Source organism: Indicator indicator, chromosome 24, assembly GCF_027791375.1.
Source record: "Indicator indicator isolate 239-I01 chromosome 24, UM_Iind_1.1, whole genome shotgun sequence".
Classification (NCBI taxonomy): domain Eukaryota; kingdom Metazoa; phylum Chordata; class Aves; order Piciformes; family Indicatoridae; genus Indicator; species Indicator indicator.
The window spans coordinates 10,432,340-10,453,452 of record NC_072033.1 but is presented as its reverse complement, the minus strand read 5'-3'; positions in this window follow the sequence as shown (position 1 = coordinate 10,453,452).

Genomic DNA, 21,113 nt, shown 5'->3' with positions numbered 1-21,113 from the left:
GCTGTTACAACAGCCTTACTCAAAATGTACATGGTTAAAATGTTAGTATATCATGTATAACTTCATGTATTCTGCTGAAACTTTAGCATTCATACAATTCTTGCACATGAGTGCAACTTAGCACGGAAGGTCTCGTGGCAAAGGAGGATAACTTTTTCCATTGTGTTATTAAAATAAGTTACACAAACTTACTTTAAATTCTAATAGCTTAGGTCTTAATTATCTGATATGAAGTTGTTTTTCTGTGCTTATTATTTTGGAAACATTTTGAAGAATGGTCTGTACAATATACCCTTGGTTATTCTTTAGATTTAAAGAAAATATCAGCTTAGTAAACTTTGCAAATAATAATGCAACTTGGTACGTAAAACTAGACAGCATGAGTATATGACCTAATTTATCTGCATGGCTTTTTTTGGCACAACTTACCAGTCATTGAAAGTAGCACCCTGTGACTGCATTATTAGCTTGGCAGTACCTATTGCACTGAGGAGGTAGCTGAAATATACACTTCCCTGTTTCGTTTATAATCCAAACTCCATACAGACTCACACTTTGAAAGAAAAGTTATCAATAAAAACATGTTGTGTTAAAAAAATGTGCCAGTTCTTGTTTTATTTTAAACTGGCGTTTTGTCAATTTTCTATCTGAAGAAACAAAATTAGTATTTCAGGGATTTTAATGTGCTACTGATTAAATGCAAACACAAGTTTTGTTATTAGAGGTGACCCTCACTTCAACTTTCATTGCCTAAGCAAGAGCCACTCTGATTTCAGTAAAAGATGTTTTACATTTTGGGGGAGAAGAAAACCCAGAAAAAAAAGTGCTTCTCTTTAAGAAAACAAACCAAACCCTCTCACATTGTCTTTGTCAAAGTTTACATAGAAAAGTTTACAAAATTTAATAGATTTTTTTAAAAACAAAGTTATTTGCTTTTGTATCAGCCTCTTGCCACCACCAAACTTTTCACCTCCTGTTATCAGAGCATTTCCCCTTCAGAATGCACCAGCAATCTACAATTCCAGTTTGAACGTGATCCATAGATTGGCACCCTAAATCATCAAATGCATTCCAATCCTTCTAAAGCTTCAGGTTTGCTACATTGATTGCTCAGCTTTTATTGCTACTGACACACTGGGCAGTTAGAAGATGGCATCACTCCCACTCGTAACTGGAAGCTAATGTGAAGGGCTGGGCTGACTTGCTCTTGCACACAGAGTCTGTGTCACTGCAATGAGCTGGTACATCTCAGGCTGGAACCATCAACACTTGGTCACTCTACTCTTTCCTTATCGTTGGCACCATCTTCAAACTGCAAGCACTCCAGGGAAAGGGTCTAGGACATTTTTATTATTTTAAAAGGAAAAATAACATCAAAAACCAAACAAACAACCCAGGAATAATTTTCATTAAAGCTAAAACGTTAAAGTTACAATCAAAACTAAGTAGTAGAGAAGTCAAGTTCCTGTTCAAGGCTTCTCACAAAAGCATGGTGTGGCTTACTGAAAGACAGAGAAGAGAGATGGCTTTGAAATAAAATACTTTATTCCCACTATCAACAGCATTACTGAATAGATGTCAGATTTCTTTTAAATCCACCATCCCTCTGAATTAAAATCACATCTTCTTGCAGAGCTCTATCATCCTGTACCATAGACTTCATTGCCTACCTCATCATCCTGCTGATTTTCCCATGGTTTCCAAGACCTACAGCTGGCACACTGAAAGGTAGAAGACCTCTGTCAAATTCTTGATGAGCAATATTGCATCATTACACATTAGTTACTAAGCCACTCATTTAAGCCATGTGCAGAGGACCTCTCTCAATGCATTATGACCTGTGTTCTTACAGACCTTCTTGATATGGTGTCTAAGGAGTCCAGCTCTGGCTGTCATCATTATTTTGTTAGCTTGCACATTTTTCTCAACCTCTGTCTCTGCAATGATGACAAATGGGAGAGTTTCCTCCCCACAAGACCTGCCAGGATCTTCTGGTGTGGTTTTATCTGAACTGTGCTTGAGAAGGGAATATGCTCATGGGCTGCCCTGGGGTTAGCATATCAAGGTTATGCAACCTATTAAATCCTTGGAGCAAGGTATGTGCTCCATCATATGTTTTGCTTTATATAATTCACATTTTTCTCTAGGCACAATGAAACCAGTATTTGCTGGTTCAGGAGGCACCCACACCTTACTCAGAGCAATCAGATTCAGCAGTTTTCTCACGATCCCAATGGCATTTTGGATTGCTTCCCACTGCTAGCTGCCTAATGCTGTGGGCATTTTTTTATGCCAATTGGTTACTCAAAAACAAAAGTCTCAGAAACTCATTTATTGAAGCAGAGTGCTATCACTGAGAGCCTTGTTCCAACTACCCCCAAGTTAAATGACTTTGGATGTTGATCCCTCTTTTTCATCTGAGGACATTTTTAGCTGTCCAGATGTCACAGCTCAGTGACATCTCTAATCACTACTGAAGCTGGATCTGTAACGATTTAAACACAGTCCCACTGCACTCCCAGAGTTGCTGGCAGAGAGATGAATGCATCATTCTGACTGCAGATAACATCAATGGGCTCTTCGGAGATTTCTTACAACTACTTGAAGCAAAATCATGTTCTGCTTCAGTCATTCTCTTTTTTTGTGACATAAAAGGACCTGCACACTCTCCTGACCAAAGCCAACTGCAAATTAACTGGGATGTGGGAGAGCAGGATATATCCTAGCTCAGACTCCCTGTACAATGGCAGAATGTGAGGCATACACCTACACCAAGAAAATTTCAAAATAGGGACAGTTTCTTGTTCTTGTCCAGCAGTCTTCGGTTAGGAAAACTGTCTTTGTGATGTTGGAATTGTAAGATGGGATTCCAAAGATGGCTCTGCTTCCAAAATGCAGTACAAGAAGTGGTGTATTAAATACAGCAAATCATATTCAGTGTTGGCTGCAAAAAATAAACCAAGAAGGTATTAAATTGCACTATTAGCTTATCCAAGCATTTCTCTTAAAAAACTCTAATAATCTTTCTGAATCTTTCCATGGAAACAATTTTTACTGGAGCAATTTTCATTGCACATTTGATTACTGTGATGCAATTTGCTTTGTTTTAAAGCATTCTGGTGTGGGTTTTTTTCTGCATTACTGCAGTTACACTGTGGTGGTAAGAGAGATTTCAAGTCAATTATTCAAAAGAATATATGGAAAAATTATGGAGCTGTACATTTTTAAGCACTGATTTCTGCTTGGCGGGCTCAGCAGAGTCAATGTTGGTAATATCTTCTGCCTACCAATTCCTGATTTGGGAACGTTTCTTAGTAGCATCACAGTTACGAGAACTTGAAAACAAGCAAACAAACCAACCCAACACAAATCTGACAAAGCCCTAAGTTCCCAAAATACCATCTTGTTGTGAAGACTCAGAACAGGAGAAAGAAGAAGAGAACAATGAAGAGGACATGTAGTATTCCACTGCCTGAATTAAATCTCTGACACATAGCAAAAATGCAGTTGGGTTAGGAGCTTTAGGAGCTTTAGCAACAGTTCTAAATAGAGGTTGCTTTGTCTGGTTCGTTGTGTAGTCTAAGTGATCTCCCAGAAGAGGTTTTCCCACCCTAGCTGTGAATGTTCAATATAGCATTTAGAGACTCAGATGCACCTTGAGACCTTTCTGGAGACTCTTGTGTACTGTTCTGCAGGTCACCACATCCAGACTAGACCACATTTTTGCTAACAAGAAAGCGCATCGAAGACATTTTCAGCCTTGTTTAGTGATTACTTGGTTTTCCCATTACTTTTCCCACTGATGTTTGCTTCCTGCTTTTTATGGGGCTATTAGTAGAAAAACACTTTAGGGTGTTGGTGAAACTGCACTGCTACTCTCAGCTAGTAACTGATACTGGATAGTGTGTAGCTGTGTTACAGAAATACGATATCTTACTGTGATATTTAATGCAGGAATGTAGACAATAAGCCTCAGTGTGACCAGATGAGAGCAGAAGTCTGGAATAGGATAATGTGCTATGGCTGACTGAGAACGACGAGAATAAGGTGGGTTAGGATTATCTCTTATCAACACAAATATATCCAGAGAAACTGAGAGTTATTGTTCTTTCTTTTCTGTTTTTTCCTCCCACCTATCTGAGTTTCTTAACAAACAGATCCAATATTCAGAAAACTGACACCTTGATGGCCATGCCAACACACAGGAACAGTGAGTCATTATAAAGTAGTTCCAGTTTCTACTGGTGCACTAGAAACCTCTGTGGGAAGATGAGGTTGCTCCTAAAATATCCTTGTGTTTCATTTTCAGGCAGCTCATTTTGCAGGTGGAAGCTGGCAGGATGCTCCCTTTTTGCCACCTGTGGACAGCACTGAAAGAGTTGGGGCTGTTCAGTCTGGAGAAGAGAAGGCTCTGAGGTGACCTTATTGTGGCCTTCCAGTATCTGAAGGGGGCTACAAGAAAGCTGGAGAGGGAACTTTTTAGCATATCAGGTAGTGACAGGACTAGGGGGGATGGAACAAACCTGGAAGTGGGGAGATTCAGACTGGACATAAGGAAGAAGTTCTTCACTATGAGAGTGGTGAGACCTTGGAAAGGGTTGCCCAGAGAGGTGGTTGAGGCCCCATCCCTGGAGGTTGGATGTGGCTCTGGCCAGCCTGATCTAGTGTGGGGTGTCCCTGCCCAGGGCAGGAGGATTGGAACTAGATGATCCTTGTGGTCCCTTCCAACCCTTCCTGATTCTGTGATTTCCTGCACAGCTTGGCCAGCATCGACAAAGTACACAGCCCTTCTTTATGAGGTACCTAAGAGTGGCAATTACATGACTAAGTGTGACACAGACCAAAGCACAGTTACTAGCCAATCCCACCTTACATATGAAGGTGGTTGTGTTGTAAATTCACAGCTGTGGGAGACATGGAACCATGAATGCAGCTTGCACATCATTCATGGATCAGTACTGGTCAGCCTTAGCATGCTGCAAGAGGGACTTATGGCCTAGTATTACCCACACAAGCAAACAAATGATTCTTTCTTGAGGCTGGGGTTTTTTGGGGGGAAAAAGGGGAAAAGAGAAGCACACCTAGTTTCATGGCTTGTGCTACATCTGTTGACTTTTCAACTATTGATAGGCAATATGCTATTGAAAGAGGAAGCTGTCGTGCCAGAGAATCTCTAAAAGTAAAGCTACACTTGGCTCACTTACAAGAACTTTATGTTGATGAAGAGCATACAGTTAAACATGCTCCTCTAGAGAAGAGAAGACTGACAAGGGATCTTATTAATGCTTATAAATAATTAAAGGATGGGTGTCAGGAGGAGGGGGCCATTGCTCCTTCAGTGGTGCCCAGTGACAGAACAGAGGTAATGGGCACAAACACACCTGGGCACATTCCTGCTCTGTGTGATCCTGCTCTGGCAGCAGGGTGGGACTAGATGATCTCCAGAAGTTCCTTCCAACCCCTATCATTCTCCATTCTGTGACTCTATGATCCGGTCAGTTAAGTCTATTCAATCTGACTTTACAACACACTGACTTGGTAAAATTTATGTTTGCAGGTAATTTTAATGTACCTCCCAGTGTCCCATTTGCTTCCTGCTGAAATAGGATAAAACAGCATTTGGAGCAGAAAAAGAATGGCATGAGGACCATGTGCACAAACTCTAAGTGTTTTGGAGACCATGACCAGAAGGGCCAAGAAATCTGTTTAAAAGAGCTCTAAGTTCCCTAAAGGACTATCTGTCCTACTTCATCCCTTACGCACAACATTTTTACTTGGGATCTGTCTAATCCTTGATTTTGCTTTGCACAAGGAAATCAGAAGGGATAACATAGGACACAGAAGTTCGTTGAAATTTACATAGCAGCATTTCTCCCACCAAGTGTTTCTGTTGTCCTGCAAGTTTGGAGCATCACATATTACAGCTGTTTGACTTTTATTCTGCCACTTTGGTACTGCATCACTGGGATGGCTCATGATCAGAGGCATTATGCCTTGCGTAGTTCCCCATTCCTTCCTGCTTATGGGTACATCCTGCTTGTCCTAAGTTTCTTTGCAGGGCTAAATATCTCCCCAGAGGAATTCTTTCCTACAATTCCACAATCGGTTCTCATCAGCTTTGGCTTAAAACCATACTGACTGCCAAGCATGCCTCTTGGCATGAAGGTAGGAATTCCACATTTTCTCATTCCCTAGTCAGGTAAGCCAGCCTTTGAAAGAAAAATAAAGCTGTATTTTTATTTTTGTGATGTATTGTTCTCTCCCTCACCCTGCGACAGCCAGCACCACATTAGCAATGATCTGAGGAACAAACCAAAATTACTTGGCAAAGGCTTTCATGAAATACAGGCACAGTTTGGTGATTGTGTTTTTAGCCTCTGAGGGCAGGCCACATGCAAAGTCCAATTCTTGTTAAAGCCTGAGAGCTTGTTCCAGGCCTGCCAGTTTATACGAAGCACAAGAATTTGGCTTTGTAAGAGAGCCTGGAGTGGTGAATGGCCAGTCCTGGAATCTGCAGGACAGACCACCACTCTGTAGGTAACACTTGTCATTTGATTTGTTGAAGACACTTCAAGGCGGGATGTGGATCGTGCTGTACAGCCAAGTTAAACTTCCATCTTCCTATGCTAACTTAATTGACTCTTGGGGAAAACAGTCATTTGTTGGTACTGAAGTGCAGCAATTAGTGGTAATGCTCAGACCTCATGACGTTCTGCGTGATACTGATACAAAGTGACAACAGCTCCTGCCTCCAAAGTCTTTGAGACCTGATCCCCTCAATTTGCACATATATAAGACACAACCACTGGCACAGACTTCTCTAAAGTGTGCTACCTCTTGCACTTGTTTAGATGATTTGCAAGGATCTAGATCCCTATCAATTACCAAACACAGAAGGATGTGGCTTGTGTACCTCTATGAGTTCTGTGGAGAAAATAAGGTGCAAGCATGTTTTAATTGCAGATCCTCTATGCATTCACAGTCTGACTGTTACTAAGGCAACATGAGATTGAGAGATACATGATGGATAAACAACTGTCCCTCCGAGAAGCAACACTGAATGAGAACAGTAAGGGAGCAACACAAGTTCATCCTAGTGTGATTCTCTGACCTTCTGTTTGGCAATACAGTTAAGCATTTAGTCTTGCTAAACTAAATCTGGATCCCATTACCAAAGTACTCCAAGGATAGTTTTACTAAATATCAGTTGTGCAAACACAAGCCCTTGATTTGTGCAGACAGCTACCTGGCTCCTCCGTGCAGCTGCACATGTGCTTTTGCAAACATCTCAGCCGCGTGCTTGCTTCACCGCTAGAATGAGAACAGACTTCTTGGATATCACAAACTTCATAACAGCATGTGGGGAAGAGATGGGTGGTGCACTCGTGCTCACAGTAGAGACCTTCCAGCCATTCATGGAGCAACATAGAATACTGTAAGGACCATACATGGCTCCTAAAGTAGAAGTTTCTGCCGCAAAGAATATACCTCTGTTTCTGGCAATTGTTCAGCTCTCTTTGGGTGCTGTTTCAAGTGTATTTTGGACAGACAAGTGGAGGCCTGCCACTTATAGTAGAAGAGAGCATGTTACATGTATTCAGAAGCTGCAACTGCTTTATGGGACTGCCAATCTCACATGCATTTTTGGCCTCTGTTGCTAGGTGACAATGTTTAAAGCCAGATAAGTCACCTACAGGAGACGTTTTCCTCCATAGGCAGGGATAATTATAGAAAAGGTGTCGGGATGTTACAGTGATAGCATCATGCCCAACAGATTTGTTTTCTTATTACAGAAGGGGACAAAACGCAGAATCTTCATTTGGAAATCCTTGGCTCCCTGCTTCAGGGAGTGATTCTTAAATGCTGGAGCTCTCTGTGCTGCCATGTATTCAGTTCTCAGCTGTGTACAGAATACTCTATACTGTGCTCTTTTGGTTCTGTGTGCTCAGCACCCAGTAAGAAGAAAAATCAGAGTGTCTTTTAGCATGAAATTTCAGATGGAGTAAACTATCACATCTCTTTGGAATTTTGTTGGGTAAGGAAAACAAAAAGATAAAAAAGGTTTCTTCAGCTTCAGTCTAATGTACACCATTGTGCCAGCTTTAATGAGCTGCTGCACAAATCTGCACTGTGCTGCGCTCCTGCTGATCCTACAGACTGGTTCAGAGGGCTCTGGGATCACGATGCCTGTTTTACCCTGTCTCAAGGCAGGAGCCTTATTTTAATAACCCAAAGATTCCTGGAACAATGTCATAGCAGGTTCAAGCAGTATCAAGCTCTGCTGCATATCAGGCGGTGTTTACCAAGAGGAGGAAGTCCTTGCAGTGTTAACACTGTCTGTGTGTGGGGGGGGGGGGTTCCCCCCCCCCTTTTTTTTTAAACAGTTGCTCTAACTTTCATTCTACTAATTTGTTTGGTTTTATCTTTCAAAGAGAGCTAAAACACTTTTTCTAGTAGGCTAGAAATTATTCAAAAGATTTCTGGTCCAGCCAGTAGGCTGACTGATCCATTGTCTTCATGGGATAAACAGGGTGTAAAAGATTCCTTAAAATAAAAATCCTGTTTAGATATTTGTGACAGCAAATAAAACTATTTTGAGCTCTTTTAGTTCACTTTACTTTCGCCTCTTTCCCCCTACAAGCCTTATTGCACAACACCAGAAACATTATTCCTTAAAACTGCCGCTGGCCCAAGTCCTTTAGTTATTGTTGGTACAGTGGAACTATGAGGAGACTCACCCCACATCATGGTATCACACATGTTCCAGGCTAGGAACAGGCTATGGCTCATCCAGTTCTCTTGGCTTCTGTTCCTAAAAAACCAGCTCCAGAAGGTGGTAAACACAGTATGACGCCTAGCAGAGGAAAGCACAGAACAGCATTTTGGATGCTCTGAGCTGTGACTGCCCTCCCCTCTCTCAGTTCCTCTTGCTTATCACATTTTGAACTTTTTTGACATTTTGCATTAGTCTTGAGTACCACAGAATTATTTCGGGGCTAAATGCAATGGAGATGACAGCGTATTGCCATCAGCTTGTCTCCTAGCTTCAAACCAGCTGCCACCACCCATGTCAGGGACTGTGCTGGAGAGCATTACTCAGGAGCACTTGGAGGTTCCTCATCTGTGTCAAATATTTTCTCAGCTATCGTTTTTAGAAATTTGGATTGGTGGTGAGGAAATAAGAAATGGAGAAGCATCCTTGGGAAGTGGGCATCAAGCTTCAATTTGCCATGGCATGGAAATACCTGTAGTAAACTCAGGTAAGCATAAGCTAAGTTCTCTGATGCTGCAGGCATACAAAACAGTAGTGACACATAGATGTCATCTCTTCCCTTACTCTGTCCCCAGCAATCTCAGACACTGCAGGTGCCTACTGTGCTCTGGGGGCAGCACCACATTGCATGAGGAGGATTACAGTATCAGCACTTCTCATCAGCTCTCAAGGACTATCAACCACTTGTACAGAAAACCAGAATTTTGCTTTTAATAGTTCATTCTGTAAATATCAGCATTGCTTTCTGACTTCTATAAGCACAGGTGTCACTGAGAGGGCAACATTTTGTCTGTGTTTATACAAGTAAACTCCAAGTAGAAACACTCTTATTCCAAGAGGCTTTTTTTCCCCCGCTTCTGAAGTGTTTCTTAAAATTGTTCTCAAGCTTCACCAGCCAAGTCAGGATCGTTTTCTAAATGACAGTACACTGTAACCAACAAAGCATCCCTTCTTGTTTGCTTGGCTTGCTGTGCTCTTGCAGACACACCTCACTACTGCCATCAACATTGTAGACTACCATATGGATTCCTGTGTGCTGCTCTATCTGTGTCAGGCAACATCTGTTGTGGCACCAGAGGAGAACAGAGGAAGACTGTGGCAGAGAAAGACTGGAGGGTTACTTCTGTTCCAGGTATGTAAGACAAGAGCACCTACATGGCAAAGCAAGAGCAGGAGATGGGATAACACTCAGTGGTGCTCCTCAATGTTCTTTGAGGTGCCATGGAATACTCATTCAAAACCAGAGGTAGTCTAGTGAGAGGACCCCACCAGCAAATGGATGCAAACAGCCCTCCTCCAAGCTTCAGCTCACCAAGGAAGTATCCTCAGGACTGCTTTTTATCTGCCCAACAGTCAGAAAAGCAAACAGTCAAAATCTAGTCATGCTCTGGAGGACTTGCTTTTTCTTTTAGGCTCCTCTTCAAGCAGCCTTCCCTCTCTTGCTCCCCTGTATTCTAAGCACCCATTTCATTCCTTGTGACAGAAAATCACCATCCAAATCAGAAGTTTTGGAAGCTAAGATGTTTGGCTGAGGCTACATGCAAAAGCGAATAAGCTACACAGTACTATGCTCACAACTTTATGGCCACTACTAAGAAGTCTCTTCACACTCCACATTCTGCTGGAAGCACAAGGTACAAGGTGCATTTTGAGGACCTGTAACCCACTGTTGTAGGCCATTCTCTGATCTAGAGCTTTTATTTCTCTCCACAAAGCAAAACGAAGAGTGCAGAAGGTGACAGCCGCTATAATGAAATATTTAAACCAAGGAAGAATAAAGGGGGAAGGGATGACCCAGAGCTCAGCAACGGGCAGAGTGCAGCTATTGCTAACTAATGACAAGAAGAGACCAGAAAGCATCTTGGAATAGACCCTGATGAGCTCCTTCTATTAAATCCCCAAACCACCAGTTGCTAAGCACTGAACCACACGCTGAGTATGCAGCTGTAAACATCCATCTTCCATTACAAAGGCTGCTGTTGACTCTTCCCAGGGCTGAAATCAACTCACATAGGATCTCCCATCACTTGTCATTGGCACTAGAGCACTGTGAAGGTAGGTGTGTGTTGATGGGTGGCCACTCTAGCTCTGCACATCTCACCAGGTGTGTCTTTTTCCTTTAGAGAAACATCTGAGTTCCTACATCACAAATGTAGCACAGTTCTCCAGCTGAAGATAAACTGCGACACACTTTCTGGCTCCTCTGTCTGTCCAGACGACTTTCAACTTCTGCTTTCTGCCTCCCTCCAGTGGCAAGTACTCGAGGGCGAATGTATTGCTTGCCTGAGAACATGGGCAGGAGACAATGCAGATCAGTCACGATTTAGACCTACTTGTCCTCAGCCACTGCAGTCCTGTGACAAACAGTGTACTGCAGGTAAGAACCAGGGAGTTGCTACAAGTGGAGAGGCAGGATCTTTTGATACTGATTGAGGGCATCACAGAAGAGAAAGGTAAATACTACCAGCTCAGCCAGGACTGACTCAGATTGGTGTTCTGCACAGCAGATAACACCACTGACTCCTCTTTCTTTCATTATTCCCTCATAACTATGCTTTTTAGGCTAATGTTACCTGTGTTTTGTGGTTTCATGTGGATTTCTTTCATTTATCCTGGGTATCCCACCACTTATTTTTCTAAAGGAATCAAGAACTGGCTGCAATTTGCTTGAGTCATTACCTCACATTTGACTAAGCTGTATCTTCAACATGTAGTCTTAGTCTGAAGAAATCAGGAGACATTCCCATTTCTCCTGACAATTTGCTCTATCATATAATGACTTTTCTCCTGTTAAATAATGGAGTAACTCATGGTTGTCAAATTCTCCCCCCAGCAGCAATCCTAGTATTAACTATCCAGTATAAAACCCACTATCATTTAATTATGTTAAACCATAGTATCAGAAAATGGGCTACTAAGATATCCCCCAGGATACATCAAAACTATATATTACACAAATTGTGAGCATTTCTAGGTGTGTTCCATGCTGCATGAAACATTCCCAAAGAGCACTTTTCTAGTTACAATGTATTCTCAAGGAGTAGATACAAATATTTATGAAATTTAAAATCACACTTGTAGTGCTGTCTTGGGATCACAGTTCTGCAGTTCTGAGAAGCGGAAGGGTTTGCAAGAGTATTGCCACCATTAGGAGTATATTTATGCCTTCAGAAAGCATCAATGTTCACAACAAGAAAACCCACCTGTTCTGTGAGGACTGTTGGGGAAGATGTGCCTGAAGGCAGGCAGTATTCCCTCTCTTTTGTCCTTCTGACCTCTCCTAAAGCCACAAGTTGTTCACCTGGCATGAGGTCTGCAGCCTCAGAAGAACAATTTGTGCTCACCAAGGTGGTGTTTCTCTGCTAGAAGACACCTGTCTGTTCTGTCTGAAGGCATTGCATCATCTTTACTGTTTTGCAGCCTAGAGTGAATGCCTCAGTGATCAGATTGAGGCCATCTGTACATCAAGACTTCAGCTGATGCCATAAGTGTGCTGCTGCAAATGGCTCACATAAGCCCACTGCACTACTGTATGCTGGGGCTGACCCCTGTACTTTGTCACAAGCTCTCCTGGCACTAAGACATTACATTCTGTAGATATACAAGTGTCAAAGCCTTATGATAAACAGAACTCATAAAAGTCCTACACTGAAGATGGCACTCTGCAGATGAAGAGAAGAAAAAGTAGAACTTCCTTTGAAGATGGAGGAGAAACATGCTAAGTTTAGATCTGCATAATGGTGTTGAACCATTGCCCAGTGGGGATGTAACAAGATTGTCCTGGCCTGTGTTCATCTGTCTGGGAACTACACCACCATTTCTTGGTGGGGAGTATCATTAGAGACACCAGGTGGGCTTCTCATATTTTGATTTTACAGCTAGGGTTGTGTGAAGCATTCTCCACGTCTTTCTAGCTGAACAAAGATTGATCGTGTTATCTGCAGCAGAATCTCACAGATGTTTCCTTGCAGAAACCTTAAGCAGCATACCAAATGTTTCAGCATCACATACAAAGCTGGTCTGGAGCCAAGCCTTTACGATGTTGTTTTGTGTTTGCCTATGGTATTGCATGTGCCTGTCAAATCTGCTTCCTGTTTTGGGTATTAGATCTTGGGATGGAGAGCTTCCAGATACTAGCCAGGTCCAAAGTAAGCTGTGCTCTGCAAACATAATAACAATAATATCTGAAGAAGTATAAATACTGAGATGAATAATTGTCTCTCTATTATTTCCTGGCTTGCAAGCTTCCATGTGTTCGTAGAAGGGGGGCAATTTTTAGACATATGCTAAATTCCTACTGGCCAAAGATATGAAGGTCTTCATTATTCTCACAGCTTTTGTATCTTAAATGTTAAAGTGATAGCCAACAAAATATGCATTTAAGACCCCTCCTCATCCCTTTTGATATTCATACAATGGAATTTGCATTAGCTTTGTGAGCTAGTCCACTGTTAAGTCTGCTGAAGACAAAGGGAATGCTGGCTTGCTCTCACCAGCAGGACTTCAGACAGATGTGGAAAGTGGCTTGTGAAGTGTGACTGAGAAAGCAGCACACTGGTGGGATACTCAGTCTTCTGAGGAAAAGTGTGACAGTCAGATGGGGAAAGGTCATGAGTGTGAATGCAAATGCCCGTAACAAATGCCTGGTATTTTAAACACCAGACCTACAGCCAGGGACTCCTTGACTTTACATCTTCTGGAAAAATACTTCCAGATTTGCAACCTGGATTTATTTGGGCTATATACAGGGCTGCTTCAACATGAAATAAAAAATATTGATTAAAATAGAAAAGGAGGGGGGAAAAAGAGTATTTGACTAGCTGGAAGAAATAACCCCTACCGTTTTAGAGAAAAAAAAAAAAAAACATTTCTCATTTCTTAACTAATTTCTAAATAAATAAGTTTTCTGGTTATATCTGTAAACACTGAAGTCACAGACTCTATGTCACAGAGCTGTCACAAGAGTAGTGTTTGTGAGACTTTGAATTCAGAAAAACTACACACCTAATCTAGAGCAGTTATTGCCTTAATTCTGTTTTCAGCCAGTAGGATTAAACAAATCAAAATAAGATAGAAGAAATGTGAGAGCTTAAAGCAAATCACTAGAGGAAGGGCAGCATCTCCAAGATGCAGGTAAGCCAGCAGTGTCATGCGTCCTGCAGAAAAATGGTAGCAAAAAGAAATGGTGGCAACCCTGGCTGAACCACTCCTCAGGGAAGTTAAAAGCCAACAAGTCATTACCAGTAGGAAAGATGATGTGCAGAAGTGGAAACAACACACCCTGCCCGAGACGTGTCTCTGCACACAGCCGTGACCTGCAGGAACAGACCCCCACTGCTCTCCAGCAGCTGCACCCAGGTCTCCTCTGCTCCCAGGGGTGGGTGTGTATTTTAGCAAGATGTGTGCAATTTTCCACTCTGTCCCTCCCAAACACTACCATTGCCCAACATACTTCAATGTACGTGGAAAATTATTTTCTTCCCAGATGTTCTTAATTAAAACTCAATAACTGCCTTAAACTATATTAAAATTACATTAAAAAACACTAATAAGGGGAATAAAAGCATTAACTGTATGTTCCATCATGCTATAGTTAACTTGTAATAAAAAAAGTCAAACATATGCACTAAGATGTCCAACGACACAAAGATGATTTACAGGCACAGTTCCATAATCTCAAGCCAAGTAAGGTCGCAGCAACATTGATTCGCTTTTGCAGCGCACTTCTGAAATCTTAATGCAATCATGCTACAAATTCATATTTAACTTTTGCCCAAAAGGAGAAAAGCACAAGTGAGGCATTTGCCACTTGGCAAGAGCCTTCTGTTGTATCTATCTAAGATGATCATCATCTGTTAAATTTTTTATCTGTTAGATTCAGAGATGTTCAAAAGAGCACACTTAAGCCACAATGCTGAAGAAGTAGAGATGAAGCAGCAGAAAAGATGGAAGCTGATGACAGCATCAAAGGCAAGATGCCAAAGACTAATTTAGATTAGATATAAGGAAGAAATTATTTACTGTGAGGGTGGCAAGACAATGGCACAGGTTGATCAGAGAAGTTGTGGATGCTCCATCCCTGAAAGTGTCCAAGTCCAGGTTGGATGGAGCATCCCAGCCCAAGGCAAGAGGGTTGGAATTAGATGATCTTTTGAGCACCTTCAAATACAAACCATTCTATGAATCTTTCGCCTGCTTTGTCTGCTCAGTTTCCCAACCTGGAGAACTGTTAGCTGCAGCAGACCTCATCCCCTCCCCATGAGGTCAGAGGAGCAAAGAGGCAGGCAGGCCTTTAAGTGAAGTTCTTGCTGTGATAAGTGCCAGTAAATTGTTTCTGAACGAGCAAGGAAAATCAAAGAGCAATCTCACCAGTTCAACATGCATGTGATCCCTGCAAAAAAAATCTAAAAAAATAATAAATGTAATAGAACTTAATAGTTTGCAGTTTTTTCACTTGTTCCAAGAAGAGCTTGAATCATATGGACTAAAAAGTTGGTGTAAATCAGTTGTCCTGAACTGGCATTACTGCCTGGACAGAGATTCTGTTCCTGCTCTGTGTCTGCTCCTGTCTCATGTGTAAATGTAAACACACACTGGTAATCAGGGAGGTTACAGAGCAGGTGCAATGTAGATTATTTAACTCATTCTTTTGGTACCTGTAAGTAAGCCCTAGGATCTTGGACTGAGATTTATCAGTGTCTGAGTCAGCAAAAGCTTTTAAGAAAGACTTGGTTACCATGCTGTTATCACCTCACTCCTTCAGTTCTTAAGAAGTTCCATTCTGCCATTCTCTGGTCTGATTTATTTAATTGTCTGGGTTTGAAAATGCTGTTTATCAGCCTTGTGCCTTTTTTCCTAGAAAAGAAAAATTACTCATTTGAACTCTTTCCCCCTACCTCTCCCCTCACAGTTCAAGATATTTCATGGCAATGAACTCGAGGAGTCAGAGACGTTTTATCAGTTTGCCTTGTGCTTTGCTTTGTACAATGCTGCGGTGTCCAAGTCAGAAAGGCTTTGTGATTTCGTGATCATTCTGAATCACAGGATTTCAGCTTCAGTTCTCACTTTGGTTCTGCCCACTTTTATTTGGTTTTTCTGGGTCATTTTGTCTGTTCCAAGGCCAAAAAAAATCCTTCTGGAGGACAGCTATGATTCATACACAGGTATGTTTTCCTTACTACTGCTAAGATTTTTCTTAGTATAGAATTGAGTAACTTTGCAAACCAGACATTTCTTAAGCACAGTGAACATCCTTTAAGATCAGTGTTAAAGTCAATTAGCAAGGATAAAAGACTTAAAATATTTTGTTCATAAACTGTAGACAATTCATTGACTTGAAAAAGAAAACTAAATTGAGTAAAAAAAGAAAATATTTAGCCACCCTAAAGTTTCAGTGGCTTTCATAGCAAGACTTGATCTCCAGAGATTCAGACCATTAAGAATGTCTATTGGACTAATCCCCTATACTTAAAAGATCTGCATATGCCTCTGAGAGTAATTTTAGTTCAAAATTCCATCTAATTTGGTTTCTGCCCCTACCTCCCCCGGATAACAGTAGTTGTCAGATATTTTCTCAGTTTGGATTTTTGCCCCGGACCACTGGATTGTATTGTGCCATCAGTGGGGAAGAACCATTTGTTCTGCCAAGTACTATTGGGATTGAGAGGCTGGTCGGCTACATGCACTTTGATCTCATCAAGCTGCCTGCTTTCTTACTGCACAGGTTAGTCCTGGAGGTAAATTTGCATACATTTGGAAAGGATTTCTCCCCCCCCCCCCCCAATCTGATACTTGTTTGTAGCTCAGTTAAGTGGCACTGAATGTACTTCAGCTTAATTTTTGTTGTAATTTCAAGACTGACTTTTTTACTTTAAGGAACATGGCCTCAGCGTCCAAACTTGATATGAAGGTGTCTCTCAGCTTTGTGAAAGGCTAAATCACACACCTAAGGAGCATTGTCCCTACTTATCATGCTACATCACACAGAGGCCTGAATAAGAGATACAATTTATTCCCTTTTCTGGCTGCTTTGCTTTACCATGATATGATGGGAATTCCCTCTAATGTGCAGCCACTCTTCATTGTTTTTTGATTTATACTTAATAAGAAGGTCAGATCTGTTACTTTTAAAAAATTCTTTTAAATAAAATTATTTACACATTTCAGCAAATCCTATGCTTTCTCGTTTCCAGGAGGTTTAACACTGATCACATGGTTCAGTTTTTGTACTTGCTCAAACACACCTATTTTGGTCTGTCAGACCACCAAACCAAACATGGCTATAGTCCACTCCAGGCCACATTCTGATGGAGATAGAGTTGCATCCACCCTTATCTCAGGGGTGACCACAACAGTGACATAGAGGACTTTTAAGAGTATGACAACTCTAAGCCCAGTCCTACCCACAAAGGACCTCACACCACAGTCCTGCTGTGGTTTAGCCCGAGACATTCGCAGATGGTGGAAAGAAAAATTGATCAGAAATTCTTTGCAGGAAACTAAAAACAATGTCTGAATGCTACTGTCTGACCCCTATATACCAACCACATTTCTTACTGCCACAGTAAGCCTCCTCCCTTCCTCTATGAAGCACTACTTCAATTCTAAGTAATTACTCCATGAGTAGTTCAGACACAGTCTCATTTCTGGCAGCCTCCCCTACACTAAATTCTCTCTGGTGCCTGGAACAGCTGCTTATTCCTCCAGCTTGGGTCTTTGAGATGTAAATAGTGTAATCCAACTTCAAGAGGCAAGGAAATATTAGCAGAATTTAATGTAAATATTATATAAATCATCCCAAAATAGCATGGCCATGGGATGAGCCAAAGACACTAACTGAAAGTTAAACAGACTAAGTAAATATAGACTAAATATATTCCCCTCCTGGAATTGCCACTGGAATGGATCCAGACAGGAAAAAGGTTAAAATGCAGTCTTGTGGCAGCAATATTAAAAAGCCATTGGCCTGTTTGGTGACATTTATAATGAATTTTATGTACTCCATACATTTTTAATGCATGCTGAGTTAAATATTATTAAATCTATAAAAAGATTATGGAAAAATGCCTGGTTTCATAGAGGTGGACACTGTTTGGAACTCTTTCTGTGGATTTTGTGTAAGAGAAGTGTTTGAAAGAAAACATGAAAGGGAAAAATAAAAATCCCCACACTGAAGTTTTTCAAAACTATTACTTGATCATCCAGAGCCTAGAAGTCCTCACACATCAAGGCAAGAGAAATTCCAGGACACGAAGCACAATAGGGAACATGGAACGAGATGCAATGATTCCCCCCCTTACACATGCAAATGGAGAGAAGTCTGTGTGATTGTCTAATATGACTTTGCGCAGCTTCTGATTTACTCAAGTTAAGGACCCTTATCCAGTATGGATGCTTTTTTAGCAAGCCCTAGTGCTGCTGTAGCAAACATGATTAATAGTAGTTCTGTGCATAGGTACTAGAAGATAAAAAGATGCCCTGAGTCACCTGGAACTCTTGGAACACAGGAGCTTGTCTGGATGTCCCAAAGACACACACACACACACATACATATATATATATATATATATATATACAGAAAAAGATAAAACTATTCAAACTTTGGTCTACTTGACAGACAGGATGGGATTTCTGTGCCTCTCAGTCTCATAATGTATCCTAAGAAAGCTGTAGTGATGATGATCCCTCCACCTCAGACACTCAAGCCTGGCTCAGCAGAATTCAAACCTACAAGTGAAGTCCAACAAACCCTAAGGGAACCAAACTGGGTCTGGCCCAAGACAACCCTCAGCTGGATCTGCATTTATATGATTTATATTCTATCAAATTCATTCTGAAAGGCTGTACAAAAAAGTCAGTGGCTCCTGTTGTGCAATCCCCTTTTCACACAAGCTTCTGAAACAGCTGTGGCAAATTAACCAAAATTTTATTTCTTTCCAGAAATATCCTCAGCCGATGAGGCAGGAGAGGAAAGTGGTTGTGAAATGTAAACTGTGGTCTCCTTTGCTTCTTATGCCACTTCTTCAGTCCATGCCAGGGGTAACCAGCCAGCCCCTGGACATCCGTGGGCTCCTCACAAAGGGCAGTTACAAGTTAAGGGCTTCCTCTGACCAAAGCATGATACACAACTACAAGTTCAAACCTCAGCAGCTGAAACACTTCATGTTAACTGGAGGCTGCTCAGTCCCATGTGAAAAGCAGCAGAGTGGAAAATGACAGAAGAAAGCAAAGGGCAAATGACAAATGTGGGCACAGTGACTGCCACTTTAGTTTCATTTTTGCCTTCCAACATCACAAGTTTTATTTGCTTTAGTAAATGCTGTCCCAGATGCAGAAGGAGGTATTTCTAAACACCCATCAACCCAGGCTCCCTGTATACAGCAAGAAACACTTTGCCCTTGTTGGCAATCAGACCACAGCATCCTCCAGAACAGCTTTTTCTCTCTGTTTCTCTGGCTAATTCACTTCTTCAGGGTACACACAGCTCTGGGGCTATAAAGGCTGCACTTAGAGCACTCTGTCACACCCTTGTTCACCAAGTTATTTCCCACAGGTTCTCAGCAAAGGCCTTTGATCCCTTTTACTTTAGCAGCAAACAATGACCCAACAAGTCACTATACCCTTTACCCAGTAAGCGTTGTCCAAGCACTTGGTAGATAACACACATGGGTGCAGGACCCCCATATGATTTACAGATGTGCACACAGCACAGCTGTGCCATTGCTGCATGACACTGTGCTCACAGCTCTACCATACTCATCCTGGCCAACACATGACAGCAGTGTGCAAGATGTTGTGAAGCGCAAAGGGAGCACACCCATCCCTACTGCACCTTGTAGCCACCCTCCTAGGGTCAGTACTGACCAGCAAGAGCTAATCCCCAAGCAGTGCTTTGGCTGAGTTCATCTTTCCTCTAGGGGCTGAGCCCTTGCTAAAACTCTGGTGATGTGTCTGTCACCAGGCCTCAGTTCAGACAGCATTTAGTAGTAACAAAATGTGGCAAATTACACTGTTAGCCTCATTTGCTCCAGGCAAAATGCAGCAAAGCCAGAAAGGACCTTTCTGTGGTAAGGTTTACAAACTGAAAACATCACAGACACAGCTATTCCTTGGCCTTGGACAATCCACAAAACACCAGTTCCTCTTCACTCGAACAAGCAAACCAGCAGATCAGCCTTGTCCCCAACTCTGACATCTGCCACACGATTCACAGCAAACTACTGCCCAGAGCACATTGCTGTCACCAGGATGAAGAGCAGCACTGATCTGCTGCTCCCAGAGCTGCGTGGCCATGGCAGAGGAGCTTGCTGTCTTACCTGCAGTCTGTATCAGCTTCCATTTGAACCACCCTCAAGTAACAGCACAGCTCCAAGGAGGAATTGAGAAGGAAAGCTCCTGAGGGAGTGCATTAGTTTGTGACTCCTCCTCTTAAAAGTGATGGACCTACAGCTGTAGTAATTTAAGCTCTATTTTTTACAGAACAACCTAGAGAGGCACCTCCCTGGGTTTACTGGAGCCTGATGTAAGGTTCTCTGTGACCCTGCTCCATGTCCTGTGGTTGCTTAGAAAGCAGCTGAGGAGTGGGAGACCATGTGGAAACCTGCAGCTTGGGAACTCCCAATTTTCAGTTCTCTGCTTAGATACTGAAGTGATCCTTCAACAGCTCACTGAGTCCTGTGCTTCTTTGGTTTCTTTGAAGGGTTGGCCCAGGGTACCCCACAGCATGGAGGACCCAAGACCTAGCAGTGTTTTACAAAAGTGTATGCTGCGTAGGAGTGTTTCTATTTAAAGTTGCTTAAGTGGTGCCAGAATATACTTCACATGTAGTCACCTAAATCCACTGAGGTCAATCTCTGGTGTCTGGATCTGTTTCCTCTGAATAACTGCTGCTTTGTCACACAGAAGGGACAGTAAACCTAAATGCATTAGTAGTTGTGGAGCACTCGGTCAGGATGGCTGTAAGAATATCAGGAGGCTTCTGCAATCTGCTTACTTCAGGCCACATGGTGATGAGGAGTGGGTGGCAGCTGCCCTGACCAAATTCAGCTGTGCTGTGCAGTGCAGGCTTGGTAACCATCCCATGTATTAATTTCTGACCCTGAGTATCTGGTACTTCTAAGACAGTTTTGGAATCTCTGCTTTTGTAGATTGCTTCCAGGTCTCATACCAAGATAACTCATAACAAATGCTGCAGCTGAGGCTAAAATTGCCCAGCACCTAAATTAGGGAAGTAAACTCAGGTGGTGGAGACTGGTTGTGGAGGAACTAAAATTCTACTCTTTAGGGAGTTAAACGCTGTGAGCTTAACAGGAATGATGCCAATGCAAGCTCCATGAAACAC